At 39.4% G+C, this 22,400-nt stretch overlaps 1 protein-coding gene across 5 annotated transcripts in view; it reads right to left on the reverse strand.

The window, feature by feature from the left end:
* The window catches only part of LOC143212158 (protein couch potato), a 251,750-nt gene that overhangs the window by 209,003 nt on the left and 20,347 nt on the right, over positions 1-22,400 (reverse strand). The window lies entirely within an intron of this gene.

Consider the following 22,400-nt stretch of genomic DNA (forward strand, 5'->3'; position numbering starts at 1 on the left):
TTATTTATTGCTCTTACACAATTTTCTTTGTAACAAATATAAACGTATTACGGTTCGAAGTTTTCATGTATAGATTTCTATGCTGATGTCGCTGTTAAAATAATTATTAGGGGCATAATTAGGCTCAGTAAACATTCCCAAAGAAGAATACATGAATGTTATATCTATTTTCTGACACATTATTTTTTTCCACTTAAAATGGCCATTCGGTACACTGTGCGGTGTCTTCACCCGGGACTTTGAGTCTTATCAAATTGACATTACTAAATGATACACCCGTTGCCTTTGGTCAAGACAGAAAACGGGAGCAAGTAACTCGTGAAAGAAGCAAAAGAAGGTGCACGAGCTGTCCAGTGGGCGCGGTGTATTTAAAGTTTATTACCAATATCATTTTTAGAAAACAACCGGTATACCATTGAGATTTTGTGCTCAGTACAGTCTCAGTGTTAGATTTAACATAGTGGTTCTATAAACTGGAATGAGCGACGTCCCAGACTTCACAAGCCAATGCGTAACACGGTAAAAGTGTAGAAAAGAAAGGTTCGAATGAAACTGTAGAAAAGGTTCTCGTTGTATCTGGCTCGACGAGACGCTCGTCGTAAGAAATAAATTCCGCGGTAATCCACGTTTTCGTAATATCGCCCGTAAACAGAAGTTTGCGTGGACGCGGTCTAATTAGAAGTTTCAAATCCATAAGAATGCCGGAACGAGTCCGGAGCAGGTGCGCTGACTAAAAAGGTGGATCACGGGTAGAATAAAAAAAGGGTGGGGAGAGGAGCAAGGGACGAGTAAAAGCGTAGAGAGAGAGAGAGAGAGAGAGAAAGAGAGCAAATAAAAAATAGAAATGGTATCAGATAGGAACAAGAGGATGAGGAATAGAGTGTCACGAGGAACAAAGGAAGAAATTAGTGTGGAGAGAAAAGAGGGCGAAAGGGAACGAGAGAGAGAGAGAGAGAGAGAGAGAGAGAGAGAGGGGGGGAGAGGAAGAAAAGGTAGATAGAGGATGAACGCTCGTGGCGTTTACGGTTTGCTGCTCCCGTCTCGTTCCTCTTGGTTGGCTAACCGTTATACAACATCCGCTCTGCCATAATGCCCTCCCGCTAGAGTCTCAAGTCTTATTGTTCATCGTTATACAATCATTCCCCGTGCTGTACGAAATTCAATGCGTTTGGTACACGCACGCGTGATACCTATTGCCGTGCCGCGCCGAGCAGCGCCGGTGAGAAGCGAAGCTGACGTGCCGCGTTGCCGCGTGCGACTCGATTCATCGATCGGACCAGCGCGCAGCGAGCAGCTAACATAGTGCGCGTATTTTCACCTGTGCTGTGCTGTGCTCCTACTCCTGTGCACCGTGCGTGCCATGGTGGTACGGTCGCGTTGTCGCGTACCGGCCAGCGCTTCAACACCTGCGGTTTCGCTTCGGATACCCTACCCGAAAAAGGCCGGGCATTTTCTTAAGCTGCAGCGGCCGGAATCAATATTGGAACGTCCTGTACGATACTAACCCTGGCAATAACTTTCCCATCAAACGCAATGGTACGAACTTCACAACAAACAACACATTAGATTATTGGAACATATAACACACTATAATTCACATCTGCTAAACAAACAAGAAATACCACTATGCGAACGATGTAAAACACTGATCACCATAACACACTTGCCACTAGAATGCACAACCGACGAACAAGCTACGAGAAATACGAAACTGCCCAACGACCTATCGACACTAATCAACACAGCTGACCACCTTCCTAACTTTCTCTAATTCTTAAACATAACCAATCTGCATAAAAAGGTATGATAGATCCTACACAAGAAACCCACCTAATAGACACAAACACCAACCCAGCATAAACCTCGTTCCTAATGACAACTGTCGTTCAAGCGATAAATGTCATAATAGCATTAAATACTATTTCATTAAGTGTTCAAAATGATGTGTTGGCCTTCTAAGCACTTTACAAATCTTATACAAATACACTGTCGAACATTTGATAGCATTACACAGGTAACGTAACATATTCGCAGAATCAACCAAATATTCACACATCATACTTAAATGTGCAGTAATTGATCTTTGTCGTATCTTTTTGTCGCGGAGTGTATTTTTCTTGCGGAAATTATAAGTTACCTAGATATTTGCGAAAACTTTCTCACCAGCACATTGAAGTCTGCCTACGCCTATACAGTGTGCATCTGTGGCACAATCACAATCACAGACATAACCGGCCGCATCTGTTACGGACAGACAAGTGGCTTTCCCTCTTCCCCTGCATCCCTATCGCCGCAAAACCTGACCGAAACCAAACTACTATGCGTTTAAGAATCCTGCCGCTGCTGTCAGCTACGCTTTTGTCTGTGTCACAGATGCACACTTTTTTCGTTTTTCCTTTATTTAACACTAAATTAAGCCTTCTAGCAGAAGCTAATGAAGAACCTCTAGAATTTAGAAGAAGAAAACTCAGCGTAACCTTCGCCATAAAACTATCCTCTACCCTATCAAACTCTCCCTACACCAAAATTTCGTCTTCTCGATATGAACTCAATTATCCAACGAAACAGTTCCTTCCTAAACGAAATGACATCATCCAAATTTCCCCTCCAATAATATCAAAATCTCCACTGTCTGACCCCCCCCCCACTGGCTAACTCCCCCTCCTAAAATCGATCTTTCCCTGAACATTCATCCTAAGAAACATACTAATCCCCAAATCTCTAAAGCCCTTTTCTATGAAATCTCCCAGAAATACCCTGATTATACACACATTTTCACCGACGTGACGCCTCCAGAAGCAAAGAAGGTTCTGGCTGTGCAGTTATCCTCCATGACAAGTCCGCAACATCCCAAGCAATCTGAGTGAATGTCTCAACGACCAAAAGACCATTGCGCTTGTTCCTACCTTCCTCAAGAAAGTAGACCTATGTTACAAAATCTAAATATCTCCACACTCATCTATACATATTACCACTAACCTTTGATTATTATTGCGCCTCGATGTTAATGCGACCTTTATAAATAAACAATGTTTTTAAAAATCACTTGTTCTTTACTCAATCTAAACAATTCTCTAAATGTTTTTCCACCATTCGGTAAGTGGTTTCCTATCAATATGTTGCAATAACTCTTCTTCGTTTTTTTTATCAGACTTCTTCAAAGAATCTCTTTATCTTCTATTTCCGCTATGAGTAGTAACAAAAGTATTTTTCGAATCATGTTTTTTCACTCCGCCCTAATTCTACTTTCTCTGCGTACATACAAACTCATCGTACTTCTGACGAAGTATGACGAATGGAGTATAAGAGGCCCCAGGATCGCAAAACACGCAGCGTTCCGACGCGCTTAGAAGATCCCACCTTTATTTTCCATTCGTCACGAATGGAAACGTGTGCACCCAGACGCACAGCAGGAAGTTACAAGGAATGGAGTATTTTTATTTTGATAACTAGATACATGAAGTGAAAAAAGAAACGGTTTATTACAATTAACTATAAAACTAGCTTACCCGCCATTTTGGTGGGTATCCTAAGAAATATACATCATACAGATTCCAAATAAATTTGGAACAGAATTAATATAGTTATGGTTTTTGTAATTTTGCAAAATTACAAAAATGCTTAATGAAGTCCGAAATAGAGAAGAATAGAGAAAAACGATTTTTTAGAGTAGCCCCCACTTTTAATTTTTTGCAATTTTCTCTATTATGCTGAATTGTGCTAAGTTGTGCTAACATTGTGCTAATGTATTACTTAAAAAAAACAAATAACAAGGAAAACAGTTACGGTCAATAAAAGGTTCGGGCATGCAAGTAACGCTTAAGTTAGTATTAGTTATTCAAATAGCATATAATTACATATCTGAGTTGTGCTAGCATAGCTTAATGATTCGCCGAATGATAAAAATTCAGCACGAATTATAAGTGTCTAATGAGATCATTCCTGTTAGAGTCACAGTGACAACCGTAATGGAAAATTCGTTCGAGTAAGGAAAGTTTGTGCCATACAAAATTCAAGAACACTTTTTATTGTTTAGCAACGTACATTAAAATTTCACTACTTTTTGAAGAGCACAGGAACAGCATCTGTAGATCCATAACAAATAAAAAAAATCTTACTAAATTCTATCAAATTGTATATTCCAGCATTTTTTGAAAATTTTCATAAGCCATAAATGCATAAAGATCCGCCAGTCTAGTAATCATTTTCCTGAAAATCAATTAAATTGAGTATCAATTTGCTACACGATACTTCAATATTAAATCAACTATATCCCTCTCTCTCTCTAATTCCAATATTATATTACATTTATCATTTAAACTAATGTAAAAACCGTATGTGGTTGCTAATGGCCGACAGAAAGGTCGATACAACCTAAAACAATTAACACCAATCATACCGAGCTATAGAAGTACATGTTGCCTTAGACTTATTGTTAGGCAAATGACAAGATTCAATTTACGTACACTTTTTGGTGGTTCTTATTGTAATGTGCGCTCTACTAAAAATATTTATTAAATCATTTTTTATATAAGCATCTTTATAATAAATCTAGAACCGGTCGTTTGACCGGTGACGGTTAGATAGGGCTTGTCCGAAAGGCACCTAGGGCTAATCTAATACAGTTGGATTGAATGACATTTAATGGAGTTAAGATATTTGTATTAGCAGAGTCAAAGGCTATAGATCCATAGTCAAGTTTGGATCTTATCAGGACAATGTAGGTTCTTAAGATTATAGTTTTTCCAGCTCCCCAGTTTTTTGGGCCGATATGGTTTTTATGATGTTGAGTCTCCCAGCACATTCATTTTTTAGGTAGTTAACATGTGCTTTCCATGAGAGGTTTATTGTCAAAAATTGGGCCGAGAATTTTGATCTGATTGGTTCTTACAATATTATGCATACCAATTGTAAGTTTAATGGGTAAGTAGCTCTTATTTGATTTCGAGAAAATTATATATTCGGATTTTGGTGCCGGAGAATTTGAAGCCAGCTCTGTTCGACCAACTGTCTAGTTCGCCAAGTGTTTCCTGAAGTATTTGTTGGGAAGTGGTGAAATTTTTACCACTGCATAAGATTGCAATATCATTAGCGAAGATAAAAATGGGTTTGGGGCTATTTGTGGCGGCCTCGTTGATAGCTATAGGAAAGAGGGTGACACTTAAAACAGAGCCTTGGGGAATACTATTTTGTATTTCAAATGTTTGAGAGAGGGAGCCATTTGCTTGAACATGGACTGATCTACAAGTGGATTTTGTTTTGTACCATGTTGGCAATAATTTAGCTAATTCATTATCACCATGAAACTGAAAACAGGGACGGATTTGGGTTAAAATCGGTCGATTGACGATGAAACATATTTATTCATAGCTATTCAGGAAATATAAGAGGTCAAAGAGAGCCACAGATCATCGATAGACGATCGGACATCGCGTTTTCTTTGGACATAGCAGGTGTTCTAATACTTAGTAATGCTTCTAAAAGCAAGTGCCTGATATAAATTTATGCTATGCACGGTATACACCAGCTACGAATACTTTTATCCGTTACTGCGTACATTCGTCTTGCATCTGATAAATATTGCACTGCAACGAAGGAACGGCAATTCGTGAGATACGGTTGCTCGATTCCGAGCACGAGCCACGCAACAGGAAATTGCACACCAAGAAGCTGTGCTCTAAAATTTTCAAGCAGTCGTTCGAAAATTTAGGGCAGCAGACACGCATCTGATCGTGTATGCTCTTGTAAATACATTATTGCTGCAAGGAAACAACTAACCTGCCACAACTCTGGCTGCGACAGGATTTATCGATCGTGACCCTGCAACCGCGCACATGCATGCACATACGTATGCATATGTATGTATGCGCGCGCGGTTACTTGGCCCCGCGAATCACAATTGTTCGTGTCGGTGTCATGGGTTTACGCAAATCAAAATCTTTTCAGCTATGGACTGTTGTAGAGGTTTGCGCTAGACGACTTTTTATGGTAAGGACATCGCTATTGTGTTCTGGGTCCGGTATGTGACTTTTGTAGTTTGGCTACGGCGATGGGCCTGCCATCGCCGCTTAGTTTCATGGCACTGTCGTCCGTAGATGGGTATCTTCGATACAGTCCCTTGCCATAAAATGTCTAAAAGTCATCGTCTCTTGGGCTCGGCGCGGCTAGATGCTTGAAGCTACAGCGTGTCTGGTTTCCAGATTGCTGGAAACCCCCAAGGTTTTGGCGAATTCTTGGGCCCGCTTCAAGCGCCTAGTTTTAAGTTCCGTCCACCCTCAAATCGTCGAAAAGGTAGGAATGAAACCCTGTGTGTGTGATAAGTTTGCGAACTCTCGATTCTCCAGTCTGACTGCACCAGACTGCACCCGACTGCATCTTAGACTCCGCTTAGTTCACACCTTAGATCTTTTTTACCACTAGTAGCCATAGTAACAGTCTCGCTGTCAACTCTTGTATTTAATGTAAATATAGTCTTTGATAGTACTCTTGCCTTGCCTTTAGTCCTTCCAAGTTGGAAGGTGGTCCTTCGAACAATCCTTAGCGGGCACCTCGCAGTGTACATTCATTTCAAGCCTTATTTGGTGTAATACTTTTTCATGGAGAATTTGATACGTTAACCGAGGGGTGGGAGGGGCAAGGCAAGGGCCACTGCGTAAAACTAGGGAATAATCACGTGGTTAGAGACGATTTTCCTCTACAAGTTGATGGAATACTAGGGTACAATTTCATAACTTGTAAATACAAGGCCATAATTAGACCAGAAGTATGCGTAGAAATTTTAGACACGCGTTGGCCCTTAGTCCAGGATGAAGAAATTACTATCCAACCACAAACAGTGACGATTATACGAGCACTCACGAAAGAACATCGACAAGGGCTAGTGGAAAAAGACAAATGATAGAACTGGTCATATATGTATATAGGCAATTGTTTGACAAGCTCTGACAACGGCACGTGCCTGATACCTGAAATAAACACGACTACGCGTGCGATACAGTTGCGGCCTCCAACAGTGCAACTGGAGACGTTCTCGACAATGCTAGACACTGACCTATGCGATAACAACGGTATCAACGACTGCGTCGGCAAGCCAACATATGATATTCGAGTGTTGACTGGAGAAGAAGATGAAGGCTCCACGCGTACAATACTAACCAGTTACAGTAAAGTCGCGTTATTTTGCAAACAGCTGTGTGCTGCACGGAGAAATATCGTGTAGTGACATTATTTTTTTATGACAGTCCACCGCGCTGACCGCGCTGAAAATACAAAGGAAGCCGAACGTAGAAAAGACTTGCGTCCGAAACTTTTGTTATGAGACGAGGGCTGGCGGATAGACATGGCCGAGGTTAGTTCGTGTGAACAGGATTGTCGTGAAGTAGCCGGTGCCTGTTTCATCACCGGGTCGCCACTAGATAGGAAATCGTGAACTAGCCGATGTCTGTTTCACCACCGGGTGTCACAGGTTTTCGGAAAAAGGTAAGGTATCAGGAAGTTCAGCTCTCGTAACTCTATATAGAATTGTTGATAAACCTCGAGCGGTAAAGGTTTATCGATATGGGTGAACTGCTAGCTACTGGAGTTTAAAGGATGTAGGAATGATATTAAAGACTCTCGAATATCTAATATCAAGAGTACAATATATTCTATAATACATGTAATGTGTCGTATGTTTCACGGAAGTTAATTCCGAGCTCTCGGTTTTGACACACTGAGAAATGCGGGGGTAAATGAGTTGATTTTAATGTATAAGTTTCTTTGCCTCTGTAAAACGGAAGTACGGACTGTCCGAGTCTGGCTTAAGAGGGTTTATGCAACTTTGAAATTGTTTCTCATAACAAAATAAAATTAAGACGAAATTTTTAATGTGGCCTTTATTATATGTATAAATCTGGAAAATTACTAAACTCGATTATGCAAAGTGGAAGACTCGCATAAGAATTTACACATGTTTTCAAGCATTTTCAACTGAATAGATATAGTGAATACCCCAAACACATAATGAATGAATGAGGTTTTGAGATGTAATAAATATATATAAGAAATGAATGTAATTTTATAAGAAAGAGCTATTGGTAGGTGTAATTTAAAAAAGTGAAACGATTAGGAAAATTTAGAAACACTGTCGCATTATTTTCAGTCTATTGAGCATATTAAGAAAAAAAATAAACTTCAACTTCACTCCAGTTAGTTGCAATTCAGGTACAAAATTTTTATTTTGCATAAAGATCAGCTGTCTATTAATTATACAAGGAAAATAACAGAAACGTTTGCCCATATACACGAGACACAGTGACGCGATTGTATGAGCGTTTGTTTGTCGCTTAGTAAACACGAAATACACTGATTAAAGTGTTTGGATCGCTTCTGGCGAGTACACGGTGTTGGAATTCATCCGCGGCTATAACGCCGATATCGATAATTGCCGCGTTAAGCGTTTAACCTTCTTTCTTTTATCGGTTAAACGAAGCCTGTAACGCCGCCCTGTCGACACCGGCAGATCCTCATTGTTCCGCAACAAATCGTCGTGACCTCTTTGCTCAAACAGGAGAAAATACTTTCTCAACGGGCGAACTTTTTACGCTTCCCGCGGGGAAACGATACAGTCGATAACCGCAGGCTAGCGATGGGTTCAACCGTGTTACGAGCATATGTTCAACTCGATGCATCCAGAGGGGAAACCCCATCGATGGGGCAGTATCAGATCAGGCCAAAATTTACTCGAATTCAGGGGAATACAGTTTCTCCCTCGCCCACTCCCTCCCCTTCTCCCTCTCTCTCTCTCTTTCTTTCTCTGACAATTAGGGGAGACCGAGGCTAGTTGACTAACTTTTAACATATTTAATTTTTACCAATGAACCATTAGTGTTTTGCTGACTTGTTGTACCAAAAGTTTGCACAATGACTTAGGTATACCGATTTAATTTTGAAAATCGCTTTGACTGAACCTATAGTTGTAGTTTTAATCTTTAGATTAGTGAGAGCAATAAGTCAACAAACCCCGGTTGTGGGGTTAGTTGACATATCTGATGGGGTTAGTTGACTTAACAGTTACTTTTAAGTGTTTAAGGAAAAATGATAGTACTTAGATTTTATTTGTTCCAAATGTAAGCCAAATTAGGCTTACAAATCATCATCCGAGTCACAGTTAATACACACATCTGATGCATTTTTCGTTAGCCTATTTGCTGCAACGTGTGCACTGCACTCAGTTTTCACCACAACCGCTATCAGTGTAAGATTCATTGCAGATCAAGCATTCTGAATCATCTTCTGATTCTGAGGACAAGGAATCTTTCTTGAATGACGTAGACCCTATGCTTTGTCAAATAGCCCCGTTCGACATTTTTATCACTGTAAGGGTCACACGTGCATAACCTCGATGCACCGGATAAAATAAAATACCTCAAATTATAGTCAAAGTATCATATTTCCATAAACTAATCATGAAAACATATCAAGCAGTACTCAATGGACAAAAATTGATAAATAGTCAAAACAAAAATATTTACTCCCCGCCGAGAGAAAGAGAGAAAGATATTTTTAGATTTTTTATTCTTATAGATATAACAGGCAAGTTTCGGTCACGACAACACATTACATGGTGAGCTAGTCATTCTTCTGTTTCAATATCGCGGAAAGCAGCATCTACTCTATATGTAGTATTACAATTAGAATGAATTAGTCGACTAACCCCATTAGTCAACAAGCCCCAGTCTCCCCTAACGGTATCCTTTGAAACAGTATATTTTTAGCATATTTCTATCCATGAACAAATAGTGCCAATTTTAATGTTACATATTTTCCAATAAAATTATTTTTTCTTAAATGCATAGAAACGTATTGAAATAATTTTTTATTCTTATTACCCAGTACCCAGATCACAAACAATGTACATAATATACTGCTTGAAAAGCTAAAAACATTGAAATAACGCTACAATACTTTTGGCAAAAAAAGCGGGTTGCTGGGGGAAGCAAGTGTTCGAGTTCGAGGGGCCCAACACTGTTGTAGAGTCTACAATGTAGAATGTAGACTCTCTCTCTCTCTCTCTGTATTTTTATGGCCAGTGAAATCAGGTTGAGAGTCCTTTCACGTCGGAATTACAATTTAGGGTTTGTAAATCAATAATATTGGATTGGTTAGGGATCGTAGCGACCGGTGAACCTTGTTGGAATAGAAAATGGTCGCAACATTAACCGCTGATTTATTAGTCACAGTCGGTGACCGCTTCATTACGCGTTGGGATAGGCGAGCAGTGGAAAGTCTGCTTGCTGATTATTCGCACTGCTCCAATCCGATTCGTTAAACCAGCGATGATGCTTTAATCAAGTGGTTTTTCCATTCGCAGGGCGCGCTTAACGCGGACGAGGTAAATTGTATTTTTAATCAATGAAATCAGTACGAAACGGAAGATCGAACCACCGTCATAATTTAGCTAGTAATACAGAACTGATTGAATGTTGATTTACGGTTCCCACATTCGAGGGAGTATAATGTGCATGAAAATGATTTTCAATTCAACTACAATATGTAGGCAAATGTTTACAAAAACATCATTTAAACCATCCACCCACGAAAGAAACGGGAAGAATACGAAAATATGTGAAATACAGTAAAGTCGCGTTATTTCTCAGCGACCGCCTACCCAGAATTTGTCAAGTGTCTACCGTCTCCACTGAGGGCAGTGCTTCGATTGTGCCCAAATTTTCTCGCGCATGCGCGGCGATTTCAACCTCAGTAACGTAAGCGTCTCGATAAAATGGGGTTCCTAAAGCACACCGCAGAATTAAAAAAAATTTATATGATTTGATTCTGAAAAATGAATGTATAACAAGTGTATTTGTGTATATTTTGTAACTCGTAGAACACGTCCTGGAGTCTTTTTGTCCGGTAAGATTATTTCGGTACTTCCCCGCCAATATAACTGCCTCAGGGCTCTGGCCGCTATGCTACCCAATAGTAGATACGTTACTGTTTTCTCGCGCCTGCGCGAGAAAATTTTGGCACAATCGAAACACTCTGACTGAGGGGCAACGCCGCGCCGCAGGGGCCCGCAGCTCGAGTTGCCTCGGTCTCCGATCAGTGTAAACATGCCGCGTAATCTGATCTCGGCTCGGGTATATCGGTGTGAACCGCTACTGATCCAGTTACAACAATTTCTTATTTTTCATTAGTTTTTAATGGGACTTTCACCAACGTATTTGTGGCATTTTTTTTTATTAAAATGACACTAAACACGATATCATTTCAACTGTATTTAATGATTTAATTGAACCATTATGGAGTAACGTTAGGACATAGAAAAGAATAGCGAGTGAAAAAGAAATAAAAACAGCGACCGCGACGGCCGGCAAAAATCAAAAACTTATTGTATTGTTTAAAATACCAATACGATGCTCATACGCCGCGCCGTATTCCGTGAAACGCCTGTTCTAGTGGTAAGCGCCACTGGCGGCAACTCATATCGGGCGAAGATATTTTGCTTTCTGATTCGAAAAAACCGTCAACCATGCAAACTTGAAAGGGTGGTTCCTCAAGATAAAAGTCTGCTCAGGGCCCGCACTAGGGGGGGGGGACAACCCGGGCATTTGCCCGGGGCGCCAAAATTTAGGGGCGCCATTTTGGCTTTGGCTGTAAGTGTGAGAAAAATATTGATGTTTTAAATATTCAATTAATAGAAAATTTCAGACTACCCTTGCCAGACAATTTTGCTAAAAAAAAAAAAGGGTCATTTTGTTCAGCGCGGTGCTTAGTGCTTAAAAAGGGGCGGCAATTTGTTTTTTTGCCCGGGGCGTCGTAACCGCTAGAGCGGCCCCCGGTCTGCTCTATCGCGTGGTATAGTTCGATTTTCCGCTGGATCCTTATTTTTTTAGATAAATTCAAAAATATCCGCAAAAATTGGTGGGAAAGTGGTGTCTCTCCGTCTTTAATGAATGTTTAAACATGTTTAAACAATCATAACGTATTAATATTGGATATCACTGTAGTCGGGAAAGTCTACAGAATCTTTTGCTATAAAAGAACGATTCAATATCTTTTACAACATCACAATATTTGTTCAAAGTTAAAAAATATGTCTTTTTTTAAAACTCATTTTTCTCAAAAACTGTACGTCTAGGAGAAAAATTAAGGACAGTTTCGAAATCAGCGCGAAAAACACTATGAGAATCGCATAGTGGTAATCGAAATACAAAAAAAAAGTTGAAATTTGTTGGACCGTGTAATCGATCAATGTCTTCTAATAAATATAATCGGTCGAAGTAGATGTCCCACGGCAAGAAGAAACCATTTAATTTTCAGTGGCACGTTTTATGTATCGACCCCGGTTCTATTTAGAAGAGAGAAATCCGAGCACAGCGCGGCGCGGCGACGCGCGATCCAGATTCACAATTGCACCCCGGGCTTACGGAGAGAAGTCGTTGCACGTCAAAGAATAATCCGCTTTTCTTGACCGCTCTTCTTTCCAATAATTGGATTTGCTCGCTCGTACGTTTCAGCGCATAAGGAACCATGTTAAATCGATTTGCCGGGGAGCTTGTATCAAAGGTATCCTCTCTATCTCTTCCTCTCCCCCTCTCTTTCTCTCTCTCGCTCTCTTGCTCTCTCTCTCTCTCTCTCTCTCTTGCTCTCACGGACCACGTGCCGTCTAGGTCTAGCCGGTACTCGCGCCGATGCCATGCCGCTGCGATCGATTCTCGAAGTCACCGCACGATCTCCTGGAAACGACAAAAGCGCAAAGTCGCTTTCGGTATCGAGACGATTCGTTGCTCTCGCAGAGTCCCGTGGAAAGCGGATCGCCAAGCGCCAATAGAATTTCGTGATGCTCAACGACGCCGTCTGCGTTCTTTCGTTTCGATTCGTATGGCCAACTATCCAATCTACGAGGAAAGGATTTAACCCACTACATATAAGACACAATTTCTCAGACGAGAAAACAGTTTCCCTCTTATCGAACTCCGTTAACTAGACTTACTTAGGCTTCCGGGTGTAGAAATATCATCTAGTCATTCAAGTCGAAGCACACATGTTAACCCTTAGCACTTGAGTGGTGACTCAGAGTCGCCATTAATAATTGCTGCACCATTATTTAAAATATTGTTGGCATTATTAAATATGTTGGGTATTATATAGGTATTATTATTATATAGGTTTTCCACTCCAAATTCAACCTTTCGCTGCTCTTTACTCTATCGGACTCAAAATTTTTACCTTTCTCTAGTAATTTACTAGATACCAACGAATTTAATAATCTAAACTCTAATCTATATTTTGAATAATCAGCAAATTTTAGTGGCAACTCTGATTCACTACTCGAGTACTAAGGATTAATAAGATAAAGAAATAGAATTAATTAATCTTTTTGTAAAAATGAAAATTAACTTTATGAATTCAAGGAAGACAGAGGGGGAGGTGTGTGGGGGAGGGGGCGCGGATGATAAGGCATCGCGGGGCCGCATTTCTAGGGTTTGCGGCCCGTAATTAACAGAATCATTAATTAATTAATTTCCCATTATCTCTCAATGAAAATTTTACTTGACAAGAACAATATTAGATTTCATAAAATTGCAATTTTATTAAAGCAATGAGATGCTTACTATAATATTATAACAGAAAACTGTCAGAGTTATACATATTTCACTCGGATTCGGACAACGGTGTGCAGATCCATTCTGACCCAGCATTCTAAAGCGATCTGACTGCTTACATAGTTTGTGGCAATCCAATTAAAACAGTAGCTATTCGATTAAATGCGGTAAGGAAATCTATGCAACGAAGTGAGTGCTAAAGTAGAATTAAGAACGTTAATAAAGAAAGATATAAATGAATCTAAACACCACGAACTGTATACAGTAAATCCTTGATCTAACAAGGGAAGGATCCCAAGTGTCCGACTTCGATTTTGATAATTTTTTGTGAGATGTTGGTATATGGATCCCTGATTATGTATGCAAAATATTAGGCGTAGTTAGTCAATAGTTTCAATGATATTAGTGTTATTTTAATCAGAAAAATGCTACAAATAAATTGGTAAAAGTCCCATGAAAAATAAAGAAGTTTTGTAATTGGATTAGTAGTGGTTCACACCGATATACTCGACCCCGTATCGCGTTACCCGGCATGTTTACACTGCTCGCTGGGTATGCCCTACACAGTGGAGGGGTTATTCTGTTTTCGTATATTGTACGGTTTCCGTACTCTTAGATCAAGGATTTACACGTTCGTTTCCTCTCTGTCATTGTAAATTACACACACGGCTGCTTTTTAAAGAGTCGATAACCATGCCATTAACTGTTATGTTAAAATATACGAATGGTACAGGGTGGAAATTATAAAGCGTTACAGACGAATATCTCCAAAAATATTGATTATACGCAAGAATGATTCAGATGAAAGTAGTTCAGTAACGAGGGAGACATCATATGGATAGACTTTTATGTTTTCCCGGTGGACACTCCAAGGTAAGGTGAAGGTCACCTTGATTTTTTAAAATGGAAAGACTTACTTTCTATATCATGAATCGATTGACTATCGAATTCTGAGGAAATGCGGGCTCCCCAGCACGGCTGAGCGAGGGACGGAACGGTAAGGGGCCTGACGGGACTCGAAGATGGCAACCCTGGTTGAGGGACATCAGTTCGAACAGCTACGATACTAAATTCCAGATAGCAGGTACATATTGAAAATTGTTTGGATAATATCTCGTTAACTATTAGGTTTAGGACATCTGAAAGTCAACACTTTTATACTCAGAATTTGATACTCTATCGATCTATGGTATAAAATATAGGACATTCCATTTAAAAAAAGAAAGTTGACCTTCACCTCACCTCAGAGTGTCCATCGGGAAGAATAATTCATCACGAAATTAACCTCGGTGCTGAATAACTTTCATCCGAAACATTTTTGCATAAAATCAATATTTTTGGGGATATTCGTCTGTAATGCTTTATAAATTTCCATCCTGTATGTATTTATAACAAGAATGAACGAGCGTTTAAATTGAAGACATCAAAAGAATTTAGTTTTTTGTCAGTCTTTAAAATTCTTCTAGAAACATCAAAATTTAACGCGCCTCATGTATCTTGCAATCGCTGCAGAACATTTTTATTCTGCAGTACAGTTATTATCGTTGAAAAATCAGTTTTCATCCTCGCCCATTACAAGATTTGGCACTGCGACGCGGTATCGAGCACCGACGCACATTCCAATTCAATACAAAATCCAAATAACCGTTGAAATCAATTCCCCGATTTGTTGTCCCGTCAATTTGAAACTGTAACAATTCCATTTGTAGCTGCCGTAATTACTCGGACCATAATGAAGCGGACACGAACGAAATTCCATAGCAGTAGTCGGGTCGAGTATCGACGGCCGGTTTTCACCGTACTTCTCCAAATTGATTAAAGTGACTGGTGTGGCCCGCGAGTGCAAACACACCGGGGCTATTTCGGTAATTGTCAATATTTAAAAGCCGGATCCCTGTGGTTTGTTGCGCAATATCGAAAATAATAATCGGCCTCAGCCGAGATCGCTTCGAGAAGCGACAGAGGACAGATAAAGGCCCGACGCGACGCGACGAGAGTGCCATCTTGAATGACGAAACTCAATTAAACTTGCCAGCCACGAAATAACATCGCCGTGATTGGGATTTATGGCCAAGACGAAAAATAGCCTGGAACACCGCCGCCCCGGAAGCTGCGTACAACTTTTACGGCCGAGCCGCTTCCGAGATCCATCATCGAAACCCTGCCAACCCTAATTTCAATCCGAAATGTTTGAAATGCACCGCGTGGCACAAGCGTATTTTTTCATATTTTACATTTTGCTCAGATCTGGGCATTCGCGGCTCGCGAGCCCCAAAGAGTCGCCATATTAACCCTTAGTAATCGAAAGGTGACACAGACTAAATCACTAAAAATTGCTTGCACAATATTGTTTACATTATTAAATATATCGATAATACCAATTTCATATCCGTAAAATTTAAAAAATCACAGGGAATAGATATATATTCTAGGTCGAAAAAATGTTTAACTTTCGAGTTAAAAGTTAAAATACCTACGAGTGCAAAGAGTTAACCCTTAACAATAGAAAGGTGACTCAGAGTCGCCACTAAAAATTGCTGTACCATGAAAAAACAAACAGCGATCACGACGATTGGCAGAAATTGAAACTTACTGTATTGTTTAAAATACCAATGCGATGCTAACTTTTTTATTTTCAATTACCTCCCTATGCAATCTTTCTCAAGATATTCATCGCATTTTTCTTATGAAAACGAGTCGTTTAAAAACCTCCAACGGGCTGTGGCTCCGTTAATTTGCAATATTCTAGTCTAATTCTTTGAGAATATTTTTTCGATATGTTAAGCTGTTTATGTAAGAAACAGACATTTTTCTATTTTTGTACTTGTTAAAACTGTGTAGAACTGTTGAACTTGTTTGTTCTATTGGCTGACTGTGCCAACTCGCGTCTAGGTCGCGTTCTGATTGGCCCTGATTAAAAAGCGTTTTTCGTTAAAAACTCCTTCACAAAGCCGCGGACCTCATCTTTCCAAAGGAAAATGTTCCTTCAAATAATCTCAAGAACCCCCCATTTCCGGATGTTGAAGGAATTTTGAGACACCTTGTATACTCAGAGAATATTGTAGAGTGTAGTAGCAGTAGTAATACATAAAAGGAATAAAAAAGATGAAGTTGAAATTGAAACAAATCAAATTGACAGTGTGTCTACCTACTTGACCATAGGAACCTGCGGTACAAGTATCGTTGGACTTCAGACTCACCTGCAACAAAAAAACAAGCTGATTATTATTTAATACACAATATTGATAATGAACTGTTTGCACTACTATTTATTTTGTGCTTATAGTGATAAGCAATTCTTTATCGTGCAGAATTTCATAGAAGAAAGAAGAAAGTTTGTATATATTTACTGTGTGCCTAAGTTTCCTCCAAAGGCTATATGTATACCGACCGCAACAAAACAGAATTTTATTTCGATTAACAAATTCAACAATTATCAGTTTTCCTCAATTTTTCGAAAACCGTTTGTTTTACGAAAAAAAGTAATACGACATAAGAGTCGTAGCCTGTCCAGATCTACAGGTTCTGTTGAACATATTTTTCAACGCGGTAAATAGTTTCGAAGATATTCGAGAAAAACTATTTTATAAGCATTAAATTAATTGTCAATGTTTAATTCATTTGGGGAACGTTTTCCCGTTATCTGTGGCCACTTAAACTTTGCACAGATTTTTTCTGGATTATTCGGAACAACCCTGGGGGGTGTGGTAAAAGATATTTTGACAAGAGTAAACAAGAGCAAACAAGTACGATTGTGTAATGTTTTTTGTAATCTAATCAAGCCCTTATTTCGTTTAAGATGATTTAGTATTTCAGAAAAATCTATTCTAAAAGTATCTATTCTTTAAATTCTGAAGATTTATTGCAAATGTATAATTCATCATAGAATCGCAATAGAATGAAGTAACGAACAACTCGGTTATGCATTGCGAGAAACTTACATGTACATACATCATGCTTCTGAAATGAAATGGGGAAACGTCCCATTCACACGAGTTAACGTTCGTATTAGATTGCTTTGTGCCCTCTCTCCAGAATGTGGCATACAATCCATTTAAACGATGAAATAATGAATGCAACTTATTTACATTATTTACGGTGTATTTCGTGCATTGTAGTAATAATAATCATGCGTTTCAGATCTCTGTACTATTGTATTTCAGGCATTCATAATATAGGGAAACAGTGACGGATACATCAACACAAAAAACACAGGCGAAAGAGATGACTGTGCTCCGCCGTGCCGTGCCGCGCCGGGAACATAATTAAAAAACTAAAAAGAATATCTACGTCATCGGGTTGGCATTAAAACATCGTTTTCTTATTCGGAAACGACGCGTGCATGTGAAAACCAGCTTAGAACTACAATAAAAGCGTGTTTCGCAAGAGCGACGATTACGCGGGAACCACTGGCACTCCTTGCGTAAACGCGCGTAACCCCCGGGAGAAATTTCCCGGGCGTTTCAACCGAAACGCTCGTCTAAATTTTATCGCCGCATCGCAGAGTGCGTTGTCATGGGACAAAAATCGAAAACTATACTTCCGTGTTATTATAAATGTCGTCACTGAAGAATTCTTTGGTATACAGTATATGTACAGGGTCTACGCGTTAAGTTATGTCACCGTTTTTAGGCATTTTCGGTAAAGCAATTAAAAAATGTTTCAAACAAAAGTTTATCAGTACTTGGTGAGCTACATCTAAATCTGAAGAAAATGCTTTTTAGATAAAAAAAAAAATGAAGGTCACCTTGACTTTTTTAAATGGCACCATATGTTTTGGACGGTGGACGGTGGTGAAAACATTAGAGAGAGAAGAATATATTATATTATATATTATACAAGAATATATACTGCTATATTATTTTCTCAACCTATTGTACATATTCAAATATTTTCCATTTTGTTCGATAATCTTTTGTCATCTTTCTGGTAGCTTCATAATACCGCGCTCATAAAACTTCAAAATTTGTCCAAAATTCGGTTTTATTTCACCTCAAAATACCGAAATTGCTTGACAACGGTGTATGCAAAAATAATGTTTTCGTAGTGTTTTGAAAAAAAAACGTCTTAACCTCACCTATCAGAATACTTACCAGAAAAATATAAATTTGAGTATGGAATTTTAAAGGTGACCTTCACACAAAGTTCCTTACAGTCACTACAATATTAAACAAATATTATCGTCATATACTGTTTTCTATACCCTACAACTTTTATTTGAAACATTCTTTAACATTTAAGATATGGAATTCTGTTCACAAAACGGGCATTCCGACGCACTGTGCGCAGCGGCGGTGTAACTTCGCCGCAATTCTGGTTTATATCGCCGGCAAATCGCGACGAAAAACCGGCTAGAAATTCTCCCCAGCAGAGCAGACAAGTCGGATTTTAATTGTATGATTCCACTTTCTTAAAATTTTATTATAAAAATTGAAAATTGCATAAAATCCGCGGTCTAATGATTGTCTATGACAAAAATTCAAAGATTTCGCCTATTTTTGAATGCCCTTGGGTGGTCTAGCCCCTTAGGAATGCCTGCTCGGCCAAGATTGAGCTTCATGGTGACTAAGGATTGATTTAGAAAGATTTTATTCGTATCTTGGCTGTCGGAGTAGTCTGCCGCACAGAACAGACGCTAAATCGGCGGCAGGTATGTATTTATGCGCAAGTGCGCATGTTTCTACGGTGAGTGCGAAACTCCGTGAAAATTTCATCGGTCCGTGAAAAAATCGACAAAGATATTTCGAATTCACTGGGCATATAGCTATCGAGCATGAGTGTAACGGCATTATCCTCTTAGCTGTGGGTTCACCGCGGTATCGCGTAATGCGTTAACTTGCATTGATGTGTGCAGATGCGTGCATAAAGAAAACCCGCTCATTCATTCCACGGACCCTTTCTCTTTCTCATGTACTCGGCCTAACTAGTGGTTTTCTGCCTGCACCGATGCTCAAAAATTTCAAATCGCCCATTCGTACGTTTCTGTTGGATTATACACTCCGCGACAAAAATATAACACGCCATCCAATTTTGTTCATTTTCGCAAATATAGTTGAATAACTACAGTTTTCGTATTATCCCAGATAGCTCACGACGTCTTAAAGACGTTCATTGTACGTCTATTTTTGGTCTGGAAGTCTTACGTCCTAAAAAGACGTCTTTAAGGCCATAAACAGTGTTTATTTTTTATTATTGGACATGATATTTGGTCCCCTCAGGGTTTCAAATTCATTTACCAATCCTCTTCCTCTTTCCACTCTCACCATCGCCTTTTCAGCGGGACCTACTGTCATAAACAGTGTTTATTTAAGTGTGGTTTTTATATATAGCCATAATCTAGTAGTAAGTATTATAATATATAATTAAATAAATAATAATAATAATAATAATAAGAATAAATAATATGATATATAATTTCAATGTCAATTTTTATTGTGACTTTAATTGCAATTTTAATTTTTTTATTTTTATTGTGACTTTAATTGCAATTTTTATTTTTATTACACTTTTTATGTTAATTCCACATGTGTTTTTTCTTCCAAAGCCAAATCGGAATATGCTGGCGGAAGACAATTTCGAACCCTCGACGAATCAAAACCTGTATTGAACGAAACTGACTTGAAATCATTTTTTATTCTTATTACCCAGTACATATCCAGGTCACAAACAATGTAATATACTACTTGAAAAGCTAGAAAACCATTTATCTGTATAATGTGCTATCTTTTTGTCGCGGAGTGTATATGTACAGCTTAATTTATAAAAATGGAAAATCAGAAATATGACAGAAGTATTGTAAAATTACGATCGCCAACAGATTGCAAAAAAGAAGACGAATTGAAACGAGCGCCCACAACAAACACGTCGGTCGTTAACTTCTGGTTATCCGTGTACCCAATTTTGTTAATGAACCCGTTTTTCCTTACGGCTTTTTCTTACGCAATGGAATTATTCTAGGTCGGAAGAAATGTTTCATTTTCGAATTAAAATAGCTCCAACTACAAAGGGTTAATGAAGTCGAGCTTTAGCAAATCAGTAATTTCCTATAGAACCATGGCTACAAACGGTGCGTTCTACAGTTAACATTGATCCCATTATAAAACACTCTATGAGGTCCCTTGTGACGCTTCTATTGGTCACGGAGTCATAGAACACAATACCGTCGACCCTAAACTGATGCATCCGATACAGACGTCTGCGGTCTGGTAGCACCATATAGGGGCTCGAATGCTGAACAAGTGTAATACAAAAGAATGAAACCCGTAGAACAGGAAGGATATCACTGTGGACCAGTGACAAATGAAAGGGCCAACTTGCGATCCATAAAACACGAAGGAGCTAACCCCTAGGCTCGTGGGGCATGAGGGGATAATTCTGAGCTGATGATATGCAATTATGTGCTCGTGGAATTTCAGGGGGAGCAGTGTCATTCTCGGATTTCGACTATTTACACGCTACCGTAAATAAATACGTGAACACTTGCAAGGGACTCGGTAATCCGAGAAGCCAAATACAACTTTGCAAACAAGTGACTTCAGAAAAAATGACTTCGGAATGTGTTCCTTTAATATTGCTAAACAAATATTAGGTTGTCCCAAAAGTTGGTTTCCGATTCATGCACATAATGCAAATTCATGTCAGGAAGTACTAAAATATTAACATAAATGTTCGGTTTCGCGACAAGATCGGGCATTGTTCATCACGTCTTTGTATTTGCGTTAGTTTTAAGAAACCGAACGTTAAAAATCTGCCACGTTCTTATACGTTTTACCGTTAATCTCTAAATTACCGTCAGCAAGGATCTCGAAAAATCGAACGTTTAGTTACGACATTGTCATCCTCAAGGCCTGTGAGAGTCCGGGGCATGTATTCACACCCCCTTGGGCCATCAGGTCGGAGTAAAAAGCGGTATTGGTCATTAGATATTTTAGAAATCTACCATTTCTAAAGGCTACCGTACGCGAGGTAACTAGGGTACCTCGCTGTACCCTAGATCACCCGCGGGGCGAGGGGCGGAAGGGTAAGGGGCTTGGCGAGACTAGAATCGGCGATCCAAGGTCCGAGCCTGATGATCGTTCGTCCAAGCTCTCCCGGCTGTAAACGCATACAAACAAAACGCATGGAAATCTCCCCAGACCAGTTCGAAAATGTATTCTTTCATGTTTTCCTGGACAAGTTTTAAAAGTGAAAGAGAATCAGTGCGTGGAAAACCTGGAAAGCGTTTCCGAACGTTGTGCAATCGATCGGGGCTCATACTGCGAGTACGGTAGAAATTTGGTATTTCGAAAGAAGAAAATTTCGAGGTGGAATCGAAGTGGAATTCGATCGTTCGCCTCGAGTTGTACCGATATCTCTGCGAACAATCGCGATCGAGTTTTAGCTTTCGCCACGGGTTTACCTTATCGACGACGCTGCGCTTGTACAGGGTGATTCAAAATTACATGCAGGTTGAGATTTCTTACAAAAATGCACCGCAAAATTGACCTTAACATTGAATCGCTACGTAAAAATTTGTTTTTATCGCGACAACCGCTCATTCGGCCCTGCTCATTCATGATTTTTGCACAGAAAACGGCATGACAGTCGAAGAGATTTCACAAGATTGACGAAATAGAAGAAAAATCAACGAACGCAAAAATCTTGTTTCACTGAAACAGCTGTAAATTTGCAACCAAGAAGGTTATCGAAATTCTGCAAACTCGGTCGTCTTCAGGAAGGTTAGAGCTAAACATAATCTAACCAAGTGCAACACGCTCCGACCTTTCGTCGACGCGCAATTTAAACAATCCTGGAACTTTTTGATCAGACCTC

This window comes from Lasioglossum baleicum, chromosome 9, assembly GCF_051020765.1.
Source record: "Lasioglossum baleicum chromosome 9, iyLasBale1, whole genome shotgun sequence".
Lineage (NCBI taxonomy): Eukaryota > Metazoa > Arthropoda > Insecta > Hymenoptera > Halictidae > Lasioglossum > Lasioglossum baleicum.